The 15,654-nt window shown below is 44.7% G+C and overlaps 1 protein-coding gene across 6 annotated transcripts in view; it reads left to right on the top strand.

The window, feature by feature from the left end:
* The window catches only part of LOC120098766 (histocompatibility antigen 60b-like), a 134,474-nt gene that overhangs the window by 28,133 nt on the left and 90,687 nt on the right, over nt 1-15,654 (top strand). For 3 of the 6 annotated variants that reach the window (XR_015648938.1, XM_087604472.1, XM_087604469.1), the window contains one exon: nt 12,782-12,977. The exons of 1 other annotated variant lie outside the window; for it this stretch is intronic. The gene's annotated coding sequence lies outside the window, so the exon portion shown is untranslated. Of the gene's footprint in view, nt 1-4,205; nt 4,683-12,781; nt 12,978-15,654 lie in introns of those variants that run through there. 2 more of the 6 variants (XR_015648937.1, XM_087604467.1) reach the window with 1 other exon arrangement.

Here is a 15,654-nt window from a genome sequence, read left to right as displayed (position 1 = left end):
ATTGGTTTCAGAGGAGAAGTGTCCTTGAAAATGACCTTGCAATATTGTTTTGAAGTATGTGTTTGCTTTGGGACTCTGCCCTTCCACCCTGCACCACCACCACCACCCCCAGAAAAAACCTGCCTAAGGCATAATTAAAAAGTTTAGAATGAAGGGCTTTGGCAGAAGATATTTCAAGACATCTTGTTTTGTGATTGTTAGAGGTTACTCTTATGCAGAATGAAAAGTAGAAAGCTGGGAAAGGAAAAATACAAAAGGTATAGTTTGAGGAGAAAAGGAGCACCAGAAAGTGTAATGAAGAAAATCCATTATAGATGAACAGGTATCTAAAAGCTGCCTTCCCAAGACTCCTCTGTCAACTATGTAAAACCAGACCAGTGAGGCTAGAGAGATGGCACAGAGGTTAGGGGCACTGGTTGCTCTTGCCAAATATCTAGATTTATTCCCAGAAACTAGTAGGTAGTTCATAACTGCCTGTAACTCTATTTTACCGGGGTCCTATGCCCTGTTTTAGTTTCCAAGGGCAACAAGCAAACACATGGTACACAGGCATAATGAAGTTAAGATATTATGCACATAAAATCAAAATATACCTAAAACAATTTAAAAGTGAGCCACCTCAAAGACAGACCCAGATGGACTTCCTAGGAGGGTCAATCAGGTCACAACAAGTAGAGACCACTCATTGCCCCAGGAAGTGCAGTGATTATTTCTCTCTGGCTTCATTATTGCCCTGTCACTCAGGAACAATGCCTCAGTGCTACTGTGAATGTGTACAGTGGTAGTTTAAAGAAAACTCTCAGAGCTCAAGAAGTAGGAAGACAAAATAATAATCGTTTCACTCCTACATAGAACAGGGAACAAAACAATAACTGGAGGCAGAGGGAGGGAGGGGTCTGGGAGAGAGAGCAGAGAGGGAGGGAAAACGGGGAGCAGGAGCAGGCAATGGAAGGGACGGGAGAGAAGTACAGAGGGTCAGGAAATTGAGTAGACACACGGAGCAGTGGAGGATGGGGAACTAGGGGTAACCACTAGAAAGTCCCAGACTCCAGGGAAGCAAGAGGCTCCCAGGACCAAATGGTGATGACTTTAGCGGAAATATCCAACAGAGGGGAGATACAACCTGTAGTGACCCCCACCAGTAGAGAAGCATGGCCCCCAGTTGATGGGCGCGGCCACCCACACATCTCAAAATGTTTAACCCAGAAATGTTCCCAGCATAGCCAGCCTGGTGATTGGTTTTAGGCTCCCTGCAGACCCCAATGGTGCTGAGGGCATTACCAGATGTTGCCTTCTGCCTGATGTGCTATTCATCCATGTAGCTTGTCCCACACCCTCCACACCATAACTTTTTCCTGACTTCTTCAATCCAGTGAAGGCTGGGTGGAGTGGAGCCAGGGAGAGCCCAAGGCCCCTAGTCCTTGAAGGAGAGAAAGAGAAGCCCTGTAGCTTCCCTCCCCATAACCTAGTTGTAAGCTTCCTGACTTAAACCACGTCCATATTCTGTAACCCAACCCCACTCCATGTAGACCTCGAGAACTCACCATCTACCTGCATGGTGCCAAGAGAGCTCAGCAGAACCAAAAGGCTGAGAGTGAGAGAATGATTGCACTTGCTGGTTGCTCCCTTTGCCATGGCCCTTCCTGAGACCCTGCTGCCTATGGTGTGACACGAGCTGCAGAGAGAATGAGAAAATCTGCTGTATTACCCCAACTGCCACCCCTGCCTTCACCCCCCAACCCTTCCACAACCCCAGCACACAGAGGACACCGCTCAGAATAAATCCAGGCTGTGAATTCAGGACTTTTCCTGGTCCAGTCATGCAAGTTCCTAGTCCTTATCTAAGGAAATCCCTCCAGGGCCCTGTGGCTCTGATCATCTCTCCCAAGGACCAAGATCCATGTCACTCCTGGGTGCCTGGAGGCCTTGACACTTTTTCAGGGCTCCCACACCTCACTCATCTCCCAGTCCCTTCATCCCACTCACCAGTAACTGGGTCCTCAGAGTCCCTTGGGAACAGAGTAAAGAAACAGAATAAAATTGGTGCCTTCACCTTGATCTGATGCAGCCTGCCACCAGAGTCAGAGAAATTTATACCGGGCCAGTCCCTACCCAGTGAGGTGGCGCGCCCATGCACACATGCAGTGTCACTTCTGGGCGGTCCACATGAGATCATCAAAGTAGGTGGCCCTAAATATTGGCTGTACTGGTTTCCTGTGCTTCTCCTCTAGCTTGAGACCTTCCCTCAGTCTCCCTCAGGCTTCCGGCCTCCTCTCCCTCACTTCCTCTTTTCCTCTCCATCTCAGACTCATTCTTGCCCCTCCAGGTCCCTTCAGCATCATCCCCTGGCACAGGTACAAGTTCTTTCCTGTCCCACTGCTTGTCACTGTCGCCCCTCCATGATGCTCCATGGTCATCGCCCCCTTCACGGCCTCATTTCCTTCCGTCTACTTTCTCTGTACTGAAGACAATTACTATCGTGTGGGGAAGGATGGTTGAGCTTTTCCCCTCTCTGTGACACTAGAACCTAAGAACTTGTGGAAAGTTCTGCAATCAAAAACTTTTTTCTAATTAAAGCATCTTCTGAGGGGTGAACAGATACCCAGAGGTTAAGAGAACCTGCTGCTCTTTTTGGGTACCCAGATTGGGTTCCCAGCACTCACACAACAGCTCCCCTCCTCAGGTTTTCTTCTCTTTTGTTTGGTTTCTCTGTATAGCCCTGATTGTTCTGGGACATTCTCTGTAGATCAAGGTGGCCTCAAAATCACAGATTTCCTCCCTGTGCCTCTCGAGTGCTGGGATTAAAAGCTTGTGCCACACTGTCTGGCTGATCAAAACCTTCTATAACTGTGGCTGCAGGGAATTAGATTCACATTTCTCTTCATCATGGTTACTGCACAACCATAATGTGGTCACACACTGGTAAAACATTCATGTAAATGAGTCAAAAATGAATGAACCCTTTTCTTTCTCTTGTAGAACAGGCTTCTGCATAAGAAATGTCCAAATCCCTGACAGAGTACATATGGATCGATTTTTTAGTGTTCTTTTGGATGAACTACATGTTCCTTAAGGGACTTGTGTGTGTGTGTGTGTGTGTGTGTGTGTGTGTGTGTGTGTGTGTGTTCACAGGACAGAGATTAACCTTGTGTGTGGATTTACAGGCTCCACATGTCTTCCCAGAGACCACCATCTCTGCCCGGCTCTGAATCCTAAATGTGCTTGACCTCATTCTGAAACCATTTCCCAAGAGGTTTCTTTTCCCTGAGACGTTCCTCTTTGCAGACTTTGAAACCATTTGCACACACATTTTCCCACAGGTCTCACATCAGGCCCATGCATTTCTTCACCAGTGTTACATGAGGCAGCTGGGGACAAATCTGTGAATCTCCTTGTGTGTGTGTGTGTGTGTGTGTGTGTGTGTGTGTGTGTGTCTGTGTGTGTGTGTGTTTGTGTGTGTGTGTGTGTGTGTGTGTTTGCAGGTGCATTGTATATTTAGAAGGTGCTGGTATGTGCATAGGGGGTTGTCAGTGAGTGAATGTATATACAGGACAGAGATTAAGTTTAGGTGAAGATTCACTGGTACCTCCAACCTGTGGGTTACTGAGATAAAGAACTTGAGGTGCTCAGTGCTTGTCTGTGTGAGATAAACCACAGCTAATGACACTCACTGTTGAGTCTGACAGACCCTCTGTGCACTGAGTCTCCCACACACTGGCTTAGGAGCTTCAGTGGAGGGAACTCAGAACAGCTGTCTCTCCTGGGTGCTGAGGCTGATCTCCCTGGCTGAGGTGTGCAGGTCTCTCCTGTGGAAACACTCTGATGAATCACAGCCACTCAGCTTCTCTGTGCTAGACTGCTCACAGCTGTTTTCTAGTAATTGTTTAAGTTGGGTGGAATAAATTTTATAGTTGTGATTCACCTCAATGAGGATCTGTGTTTAAGGGTCACAGAATTAGACAAGTTGAGAACCACTACTCCTCAGAGCCTTAAGAAGCAGAACTTGATTTTAGTTCTGAGATTTGAATGTATGAAGCTTCCATGTATCTGAAGCACCGAGGTTACTCTGGAACACCCTACGTGACTTCTGACTGATATCAGAGATGACTGAAATTGATACTTGCTAAACATAGCCCCACCTTACTTTCTGCCCTTTTCATTGGTTGCAGACAGTAATGTTAGTGTTAAGTTCTCATGTGGTTTTTGCTGAGGAACACCCTCCTAGGAAAGAGAAGACATCTTAAAGCATTAGTAAAGATTTTACCTGCTGCTTCTTTGAGACCTGAACTAGGATCTCAGTGTATTACAGACAAGAAAGGGGCTGGAAATCAGCTAGCCTGGGTCCTCTGCAGATTGTCCCTTTGGGCTTGCTGTAAGCATTGATCTGTCTGTGAGACAAAGTGCTCTGCCTTCATGTAAATGTCATTTGATGTTTTTACCTGCTTAACTCTGACTGCAGCACTCTCTTCAGAGGGTGGGGGAGGGTTCTCGCCCTCAGGAAATGAGCAAACTTCCTGGGTCTAAGAAAGGAGACCCTCCAAGCTGCTGAGGAGACTCTGGCCAAACCAGCTACAGAGAAAACTCCAAACCTGTCCCTGAGGTTTCTGCTGTGCTGTTTCTGGAGTCATGTGTTGAGGTGGGCTCTGCAGTGGCACAGCTGTTTTGAAGTAACCCCAGCTCATGTGAGTAACCCCTCACCCCACTCTTATTAGCAAACCCAAAAACTCTCAGTGAATCCTGAAATTGGATGTTTGTGTAATCGGTACTTTCGGATGTCATAAGTTCTACTTCTGGGGTATGTGTGTGTGTGTGTGTGTGTGTGTGTGTGTGTGTGTGTTAGTTTTGCTCTCAGAGAGAGTGGAAGTGTATGAGAGGCATTTTCTGCATGGCTGTTGATATCTGGTGTGTGGATGCTGACTTTTTGAAAGATGCTCCGTGGGCTCGAGAGATGGCTCAGTGGTTAAGAGCATTGACTGCTCTTCCAGAGGTCCTGAGTTCAAATACCAGCAACCACATGGTGGCTCACAACCATCTGTAATGAGATCTGATGCCCTTTTTCTGGTGTGTCTGAAGACAGCTACAGTGTACTGTATAATAAATAAATAAATCTTAAAAAATAAAAGATGCTTCGTAAATGTAGAGAAGAATGGGTCAAAGTCATAGTGTTCAAGATGAAGTATAATTTCCCCTGATGTGGAATAGCCAGGAGGTACCAACGATTGGTCCTTGGCTGTGCTGAGAAAGCATGGCGGTCTGTAAAGTGGAGTGACCTGCAAGTCACATACAACACAGTCATCCTTCACTTCTGATCCATCCGTCACCTCCTCAAAGGTCAAGACTTTCTCTCCAGGCTTGGGTGTCAGTCTTGTTGACACACAACTTGCTGTTGTTATCCATTGTGTACCCTTGGTCTGCTCAGTACCACAAATGTTCAGCTCCTTCACACAAAGACATTCACCATCGCATGCCTACATGTGCTCTCCCATTTCTCTCTCTTGCCAACTGTCTCTTCCTACTGTAATCTATCGCATACTTCCCACTAGTATTGAAGATGCCCAGTTGGATGTTAGCCAGCTTCTTTCTGAACTCTTACCACAAGTGTTCCAGCCATTGGGTCAAATGTGCACACTTAAGTGGCATTTCCCATCTTTCCGAGTTTACCCAAAGGTGCGTGTGGCCTTGTGTTCATTATCGACCTATAAGAGCATTGCGTCTGAGCACTGAGCACTGTCCTTCACACCAAGGATGGCCAGGGGTGCTATGAGCCTGACAATGACAATGTAACTAAGAGCATGTGCATCTGTGAGAGAAACATGCGGGCAAGTTCCAACGTGGGAGCAGACCATGTTTCTGCCACCCAAGAATCTATCTGACATGCAAAAGGACAGGAAGACAAGTCTCTATTCAAGATGTCTGCCAGCTCTGCATCCTCAATTCTGTGTCATCTCTGACTGTCTTAAGTTTGTAGGATGCCATAGATTCTACCCGCGTTAGCAGGATGATGTACCATACAAGGACTTTTAGGCACCTTTACCGAGGTGCCTAAATATAAATCTATATAAATATAAAAATCTATCAAGAAGCACCAGGTGAGATTTAAAGCCAGCCTGGGTTACACAATGTGATCCTTCCACTGAGTCAGTCATTCAGTCATAGCAACTGAAAAGAATTTAAAGGCAGCATGTATAGTGTGTGTGTATGTGAGGCTGTGTGTCTGTGTGTCTGTGTGTCTGTGTGTGTGTAGACCCTCTGGAAGATGGAAAGGGAAGTTAGGGGCTGAGTCATCAGGAAGAGCAGGAGAGGTTGTTGATCTGCAGGGTGGGAAGGGTTAGACACCTGTACAGTAGTCTAGGATCCAAGCCTACCATAATGACCCACTTTGCTCTAGATCCTGCATATTCTACAGGGATGATTTTTTTATTCTGTGTGTTCACCTCTGAGTGGCCAGGGAGGGGAAATGGCAGGCTATTGTCTATTGCCCAGAGGCATTCTAGACATAGACCTCTGCCCTGGGGGGAAAGGGCTCTAATTGGGACCATTATGACCAAGCAGGAATCAGGTTCATCCTTCTGGTCCCTGAGTTCAGGCTCCCAGAGTCAGATCACCTCTGCTCACTGCCAGGCATTCACGCAGGACAAACAGGAGAACAACTGAGTGGAGTAGCACAGCCTGAGGTAATGTCTGAGTTTGGGGCCTCCTGCCCAGTCCATAGGTCATTTCTTCAGCCTGCACTGACATCTGAGCTGACTTGAGCTACCAAGAGAAAGCAAGACTCAAATAGCTCTGACTCAAAGAGAAACTTTCTGCCCGTTCAGAGTATGGCTTGTCCCACAACAGACCCCACCTCCACACACCCCAACTTCCGCCTTGACGCTCCCCACTTCTGCCCCAAACAAAGTCCTTGGCATCCCTATCAGGAGTTTCAGTTTGTCTTTCTAACTCTAACCAAGGCCACTGCTCTCCACCTGTCTCTGGTACACATTCAGTGAGAACCTGGTCTTCTTTCTTCCCACACTGCCGTGGTCAATTCTCTGCACTCACACTCAGGCCTGGAACAGGACAAATGTATAAAGACACCTGAAATGCTTAGAAGAGGATGGCTGCTGCACAAGTCCTGTGCCCAAGCAGAGAGGAGATAAGGGAGGTTGTGTGAATTCATTCCCTGCATCCGGTCTTCCAGTTTCAGATGAAACACAGCTTGAATGCAGTGAAATGATAACCTAATGTTTGTTGCCTCTGAGTTTTTCTGGTGCCCTTGCTTCTCCAGCTTCATTAAACCCTAGAGAAAGTAAAGTTTTGGTTCTTTGTTTTGGGCATGTCCCCAAACACCACGTAAGCACAGTAGTCTCCTGTGTCCTTTGAGTTTGCTGATAGAGTTGTCCTGATTGTTTTTGAGTAATTGCTTGTGTGCCCTTCAGTCTTCAGGTCCAGCTGTTAGTTGCAACTATGATATGAGAGATTGGTCTTCCCCCTTTGGATACAATTTTGTGCTGTGTAATATATGTTCACATGATAAAATTTCCCAAAGGGGTTAATTTAAACAGAGTATATGAAAACAGCAGACCACCTGAATTTTGTTCTGCTTTCAATTCATAATACATTAACGAATGTCACAAAATTGTTACTATAAATTGGACCTTATACAACTTTCACCCAACACAAACCTCATACATACATTGTCCCTGGATGACTTAAGTTCATGTTAAATGCAGGTGCCCCCCAAGTCCAGGCAATCCTCTGCACCTGCAGTTACCCGCTGTGGTGTTGGGAGCCACCTGTGGGCACTGGCAACTCATTGAATCCTGGTCCTCTGCAAGAGCAGTCAGTGCACTTAAGTGCTGAGCCATCTCTCCAGCCCCTAAGTTACCAGGTGAAATGAATTAACTGGTAACAGCATTTGTTAACTACATTAAGAAATTATTAATCAGGATGGCTCTTCTAACTGTGTAGAGGACTAAGTTTATTTCATACGTCTTTTGGGTGTTTGATTAGAATGTTTGTAGACTTTGGTTTGCTCTCTGATTTTTTGTTTCACTTGACTGTTGTTGTTGTGATCCTTTTTGTTAAACTTCAAGTTTTCATTTTTTCTGCACATTTCTCAAATACAGGACTACATAGTACTAACTATATACTCTCCTTACTAATACACACATACACACATTTGATAATACTTTCTGGCTACTTTCATAGTTGTGTACCCTTAAAAATACATTGAAGTACTCCCTAGAGTATCAGAATGTTTCTTTGTATAGAAATCAGGCTCTGGAATTATGATTATGATATTTGAAGAGGTGATCAAAAACCAGGGTGAGAGACTTTTCCTTTTAAGAGAGAGAAAAACAGCACACACGTATCTTAAAACAACAAAGCTGTGAGTTAGGCGGCTATAAACGGAGACATGCCAAGGATTGTTTGCTACCCCTGGAGAGAGGCAAAGGCAAGCCAGTATTTCCCGAAGCCTTAAAGGACCATGTTCCTGCTGATTCCTGGATTTCAAGTCCCTGCCTCCAGAACAGTGAGAGAATTCATTTCTGCTGTTTTAAGGCTGCTTTTAGTCAGTTGTTAAATAAGCCACAGGGAGCTGAGACATTACCTAAGAAATCTAAAAAGAGGACAGCAGCTGCATGAAGAAATTCAGTAAGGACAGGCAGAATGGGATGTAGCAGAAACACCTCTAAGTGGTTTATTCCAGAGGGACAAACTCAAAAAAAAAAAAAACCAACAACAACAATAATAAAAAAACAACCCCCAACTACTTTGGCCATTCATTCAATGCCATGTCAGAGGCTGAGGCAGGGGAATGATGTTACTCATATTCTGCTCATTTTATTTTTGAGACAATCTCCTTCTGCTCTGGGGCTTACTAATCAGGGTTGGCTGGCTGCCTAGTGACCCCAGGGACTCGACTGTCTCACCAGCACTAGGATTCCAGGTACAATCTCTCATCCTGGACATTAGTTATGTGGGATTTCTGGATAATATTCAGGTCTTCATATTGGTGCGTCTAACAGAATAGTGACTGAATCACTCTCCCATATTAAACTTCAGGACTACATACTGTTTATTGTGTATCCTTATTCTTTAAGCCAGGGTATTTAGTGAGAAACTAGAGCTAAGTAATGGAAAGGGGGAAATACACAAGAACGCAGCCACATACTGTGTGAGGTACACAGATATCCTCAGAATTGGAGTGTAAGTATTGGTTGCTGGAAAAAATATTGATATGCCATGCTGTAGAGAGGTCTGCTCAGTGTTACATTGTTGTAGTATCATCAAGCTTATTCAAATCTCAGCAGGAATCTCGGAAGAATCCATCCCTAGATGAGGAGTTACAGGCAAGCAATGGTTGCAGAGAAATGTCCAATCAGTCTTTTTAGGGGTGTCATCACCCGAAAGATTATCTAGGTCCAAGCAGTCATGCTTAAATGGTTAAACTTGGGAGCAGAAATGTACATATGATGTGTGTAGATATCCATTATACATTATCCAACTAAAGTGAAGCAAAGGAAATCTTGGATTTGAGAGGAAAGAGCAGGAGGATAAGGAAGTACATGGGCAGAAGAGATAAGGAGAAACTGATTAAATGCGGTACTTATACATAATGTCACAAAACATGAATTAAAATCATGCATAAGCTTCTATTCAACCTTTGGGTGGGAGATAAAGCCAATGGCAGATCATCTTCTCCTGAGGAACAGATCCACATGGACTAGGGAAAGTTGGTTTAATCCACACCAGCTATTATTTCCACAGTACAAACATTCAATAAAGAAAAGGCAAATCCATATCTGTGATTCTAAGAATATGTCAACTGTAACCAAGCACTGGGATTACTGGGTGTATATTAATCAGCTGGTGTTGCCTTATGTCATATGAGCACATGCTCCATGATTATCTCAATGAGCCCCTGTAAGAACTGAGTAGTTGATTCTGTGGGTTTTCTTGTGTCCTTCACATCCTTGGACCATGCACTCATTCCTCACTCTTCCACAGGATCCCCCAAGGTCTGCCTAATACTTGGCTGTGAGTCTCTGCATCCCTTTCCATCAATTGTTGGCTGAGGCCTCTCTGCTGATGGTAATGCAAGGCTCTTGTCTGCAAGTACAGCCAACGATCATGAGAGGTCTCAGGGGTGGATGCCCTCTCAGGGCATGGATGTCAAGCTGGTACAGGCATGGGCTGGCCACTCCCTCAATTTCTGCTCCATCTTCTTCCCAGCATGTCTCGTAGACAAAACAAATTATAGGTCACAGGCTTTGTGTCTGGGATGGTTTCCCAATACCTCCATTAGAAGTCTTACCTGGCTACGGGTGATGTTCTAGAACTTTCAGGTGTGCTGTCAAGTCACTAGTAGGAGATCTCTCCAGTTTCTTCATGACAGCACTTAGTGCTGTGACTTTTCCTCTTAGCCCTGGGAGAGCCACAACCCTGCTCCACCCCTTCAGGCTCTCCTTTCCTCCCAGGCTACTGCCTACTGGCATCCTTGTGAAAGGCCTCCAGTACCTAGAACCTGTCAGTGTCAGTCTGGAGGGGTGGGGTGGGGGGAAGGAGGCTCTGTCACAACCGGCAGCAGAGAGGCATGCTTACAGCTCCTATTTCCCAGGATCCCCTACACTAATTTAGGTCATCCTCAAGTAGGGAGCTCAGAGATGTTAAGGTACATATGAGGGGTCACCCAGCAAAGCCTTGATTCTGATCTAGGCAGCCTGTCTCTGGTGATCTCATGTCTCTCCCAGACACCATGACAGCTGCCCAAGTATGCTACTTTAGCCATATTCTCTAAGAAATTTAGACCAGAGGCATGGAGCCATTTTTATAAACTCATGCAACACCAAGGCTGTAGATTATGTGTCTTATCCTGAAGTCCAGGGCACTTCTGATTAGCAGGATGGAGTTACACCCAAGGACAGCAGAATAGGGGATCCTCAGGTAGTTCAATGTCCAATTTTCTGAGGAACCTCCAGACTGATTTCCAGAATGGTTGTACCAGTCTGCAATCCCACCAACAATGGAGGAGTGTTCCTCTTTCTCCACATCCTTGCCAGCATTTGCTGTCACCTGAGTTTTTGATCTTAGCCATTCTCACTGGTGTGAGGTGAAATCTCAGGGTTGTTTTGATTTGCATTTCCCTTATGACTAAAGATGTTGAACATTTCTTTAGGTGTTTCTCAGCCATTCGGCATTCCTCAGCTGTGAATTCTTTGTTTAGCTCTGAACCCCATTTTTAATAGGGTTATTTGTCTCCCTGCGGTCTAACTTCTTGAGTTCTTTGTATATTTTGGATATAAGCCCTCTCTCAGTTGTAGGATTGGAAATTATGTTTTCCCAATCTGTTGGTTGCCATTTTGTCCTAACCACAGTGTCCTTTGGCAGAAGCTTTGCAGTTTTATGAGATCCCATTTGTTGATTCTTGATCTTAGAGCATAAGCCATTGGTGTTTTGTTCAGGAATTTTTTTCCAGTGCCCATGTGTTCGAGATGCTGCCCTAGTTTTTCTTCACATCCCTGGACCATGCACTCATTCCTCACTCTCTTCCACAGGATCCCCCAAGGTCTGCCTAATATTTGGCTGTGAGTCTCTGCATCTCTTTCCATCAATTGTTGGCTGAGGCCTCTCTGCTGATGATAACGCAAGGCTCTTGTCTGCAAGTACAGCAGATTATCATCAGAAGTCTCAGGGGTGGATGCCCTATCAGGGTATGGGTCTCAAGCTGGTCCAGGCATGGGTTGGCCACTCCCTCAATTTCTGCTCCATCTTCTCCCCAGCCTATCTCGTAGGAAAAATAAATTATAAGTCAAAGGCTTTGTGTCTGGGATGGTGTCCCAATACCTCCATTAGAAGTCTTGCCTGGCTACAGGAGATGTTCTAGAACTTTCAGTTGTGCTTTCAAGTCACTTGTAGGAGATCTCTCCAGTTTCTTCATGATAGCACTTAGTGCTGTGACTTTTCCTCTTAGCCTTGGGAGAGCCACAACCCTGATCCACCCCTTCAGGCTCTCCTTTCCTCCCAGGTTACTGCCTACTGGAATCCTTAAGAAAGGCCTCCAGCCTGTAGTACCTGTCAGTGGGAGTCTTGCAGGGGATGGGGGGAAGGAGGCTCTGTCAGAATTGGTGGCAGAGAGGCATGCCTACAGCTCCCATTTCCCAGGGTCCCCTACACTAATTTATTTTATCCTTAAATAGGGAGCTCAGAGATGTTAAGGTACATATGAGGGGTCACCCAGCAAAGCCTTGATTCTGATCTAGGCAGCCTGGCTCTGCTGTTCTCCTCTCTCTCCCAGACACCATGCCAGCTGCCCAAGTATGCTACCATAGCCACACTGGCTAGGAAATTGAGACCAGAGGCATGGATCCATTTTTAAAAACTCGTGCAACACCAAGGCTATAGAGTATGTGTCGTATCCTGAAGTCCAGGGTACTTCTGATTGGCAGGATGGAGTTACAACCAAGGACAGCAGAACAGGGGATTGATGGGAAACCACTGGACCTTGGCAATTCACATGCATTCCGGATGTTCACACCCATGAAGGACACTTGAGCACAGATCATTGATGTTAGTTGGTAATATTCTTAGTGTAAACAGGGCTGTGACCCTACCTTCTTCAACATATTGGCTTCTGCAGACATCAGCTGTGACCTAGGGTGCAGTGTATCTGAACTCAACACCCACCTTAGTCTATTGTTGTGGTGGAAAAGCATCTAGGAGGAGGACCAGAGGGAGCTGGAAGATTGTGACGGATGTTGTCGTTTCCATGCTGACCTGGGTCTATCTTGTGTTTCAGCCACAAGTACCATGTCCAATCCTGGTGATGTCTGACCTGTTCCACACAGGAGCAAAGTATGCTGTCGTCTCTTCAGTCCCATGGACAGTGAGCAGTTGTGCTGTAATTGTTGTGCCCTCATGTCGGGCTGTCTCCAGGAGAGTCAAGAATGGTGGAACTTTGATGTTGTCACTTTCTTTGACTCCCAAAAATCTGGGTATGTTGCGCGTTCATTTATATTGAATTCTAGAAACTTAAATTTCCTCATTTTTGCCTTGACCCAGTGTTCATTCAGCAGAGAGTTGGTCAGTGTTCATGAGTTGGTAGGCCTTCTGTTGTTACTGTTGTTGAAAACCAGCTTTAATCAGCGGTGGTCTGATAGGACAGAGGGTGTTACTTCATTTTCCTTGTATCTGTTGAGACTTGCTTTCTGACTTAATATGTAGACTTTTGCAGAAGGTTCTGTGAGGTGGTGAGAAGAAGGTGTTTTTGTTTGTGTTTGGATGAACTGTTCTGTAGATATCTGTTAGGTCCAGTTGTTTCATAACATCTGTTAGCTCCATTATTTCTCTCTATAGTTTAGAACTGTCCATTGGTGAGAATGGAGTGTTGAAGTCTCCCACTATTCACATGCAAGGTTCATTATGTGGTTTAAGCTGTATAGTCATGTTTCTTTTACAGATGTGCATTTCTTCACATAGGACCATGTTAAAAATCAAAATGCCAACTTGGTGGATTTTTGCTGTGGTGAATATGAAGCGTCCTTCCTCATCTCTGTTGATTCATTTTGGTTGAAAGTCTATTTTGTTTAATACCAGCTGGCTTCTTAGATCCATTTTCTGAGAATATCTATTTCTAACACTTTACTCTGAGGTAAAGTCTCTCTTTAATGTTGAGGTATACAGCAGAAGAGTGTTTTCACATCCATTCTGTTAGCCTGTGTCATTTTATTGGGGAGTTTAGTCCATTGATATTTAGAGACAGTAAACACCAATGATTGCTAATTCCTGTTATTTTGTTGGGTGTGTGTGTGTGAGTGTGGTGTGTGTGTGTGTGTGTGTGTGTGTGTGTGTGTGTGTGTGTGTATGTGTTTGTGTGTGTGTTTCTCCTATCTTTTGATTTCCTGTAGTGAGATTATTTATTTCATGCATTTTCATGGGTGTAGTTTACCTCATGTTGTTGGAGGATTTTTTGTAATATCTCTTATAACTTTGGTTTCTGGATCAATACTTTGAAAGTTCACTTAGTCATAGGATAGCTTGTATTTTCGACATGTGGTGAAGGAAAGTTTTGGTGGGTGTAGTACTCTGTGATGGTATCTATGGCCTTGTAGAATTTGTAAGATATCTGTCCCTTCTAAAGCAGGACAGAAGTGTAAATAGAAAAAGACAAAGAGTAAGGGGATGCCTGCTCAATGCCACAATGTTCCATAGAGTAATGGTAATACAAGGTGCATGGAGCCCTCACACATCCTTCCTCTCCCCACTGTCCTACTGCATAATGCCACATGTTGCTTAGAGTTTGCAGCAGTGAAATGTCATACCTAGTGTTTGTGGCATTTGAGTCACCCCAGGGCACTCTCATTAAAAACTGGCTTGGAAACTTTCTGCCTGGAACTCAGAAAAAAGCTAATTGTGAACCCCTCCCATGTTATATCAAGTTCTTGTGTGTGCTTTGAATATTATCTGTTTGTTTTCTCTCCAGTGAAACAACTATTAAACACTACCATCCCTGTGTCCTGTGAGTCTCACAGTAGAGTTCTCATAAGTGTTTTCAGGAAATTGCTCGTGTGCCATTTGGTCTTCAGGTGCAGCTGTGACCCCTGACTATGAATTGATACGTTTGTCTTCCACTTTTGCATTCAATATTGTGCTATACATGTTTACATGATAAAGTCCCCCAAAGAGAGTTCATTTAAGTTGATTGTATGAAAACAAGAGACTATGTAAGTTTGTTTCTGCTTTCAATTCATGAGACATTTAACAAATGCCACAAATTGGTTATTATAAATGTGATGTTATGCAACCTTGACCTAATACAAGTCTTACAAACAAACACTGTTACCAGGTTATTAATTTGTGTCTTAACGGCAGGTGCCCATCAAGTAGAGAGGATCCTCTGTGCTGTCATTACATGTGGTTGTGAGCTACCTGCTGGGGCTGGGAATGAATTGAATCCTGGATTCAAGAGAATCCAGGTTCTTGAGCTATAGCTGAGCAGACACCACAGACTCTTAGCACTAATGGCTTGGTTGGGTCTTTGCTTCCCTTTGAAAATTGGCAAGTGAGGCCTCCATCATCTGCATTGCTCTTAATAATTTTCCCTTCCATCCTATTATAGAGCAGTCTACACTCGGTGACATGTCTAGACCATATATATATATAACAAGTCCTTCCCACAATGCATCATGAGGTCTTGGCAGCAATACTCTATAATCCTGTACCAATTTCTGTCTTAGTTAGGGTTACTACTGCTGTGTGACCATGAGGAAATCCTATTTGTGATGAAAATATTTGTTTGGCTTAGAGTTGTACATCTTAGTCTATCAGTGAAGGAACTCAGGACACCGTTCTTAGCAGGAACTGAATCAGAAGCTGTGGAGGGAACTGCTTAATGCTTGCTCCCTATGGCTTGCTCAGTCTGCCTACTTGTCCAACATAGGATTACCAGCCCAAGGGTTGCCCCACACTCACAATGGGCCCTTCCATATGTATCATTAAAGTAATAAATGTCATGTAGAATTGCCTACAGTCCAGTCTCATGGGGGGCCCCTTATACTATGAAAACTCCATGCTGTGTGAAGTTTACATATAAATAGCCAGCATACACTCAAAGCTGACTTGCAGTCAGTTTCAGGTTGCAAGAGTTCAGACTATGTCTTTGATGTTGATCTA

Source organism: Rattus norvegicus, chromosome 1, assembly GCF_021556685.1.
Source record: "Rattus norvegicus strain SHRSP/BbbUtx chromosome 1, alternate assembly SHRSP_T2T, whole genome shotgun sequence".
Lineage (NCBI taxonomy): Eukaryota > Metazoa > Chordata > Mammalia > Rodentia > Muridae > Rattus > Rattus norvegicus.
Note: the sequence above shows the minus strand (reverse complement) of the source record. Positions and strands in the feature narration are given on the sequence as shown.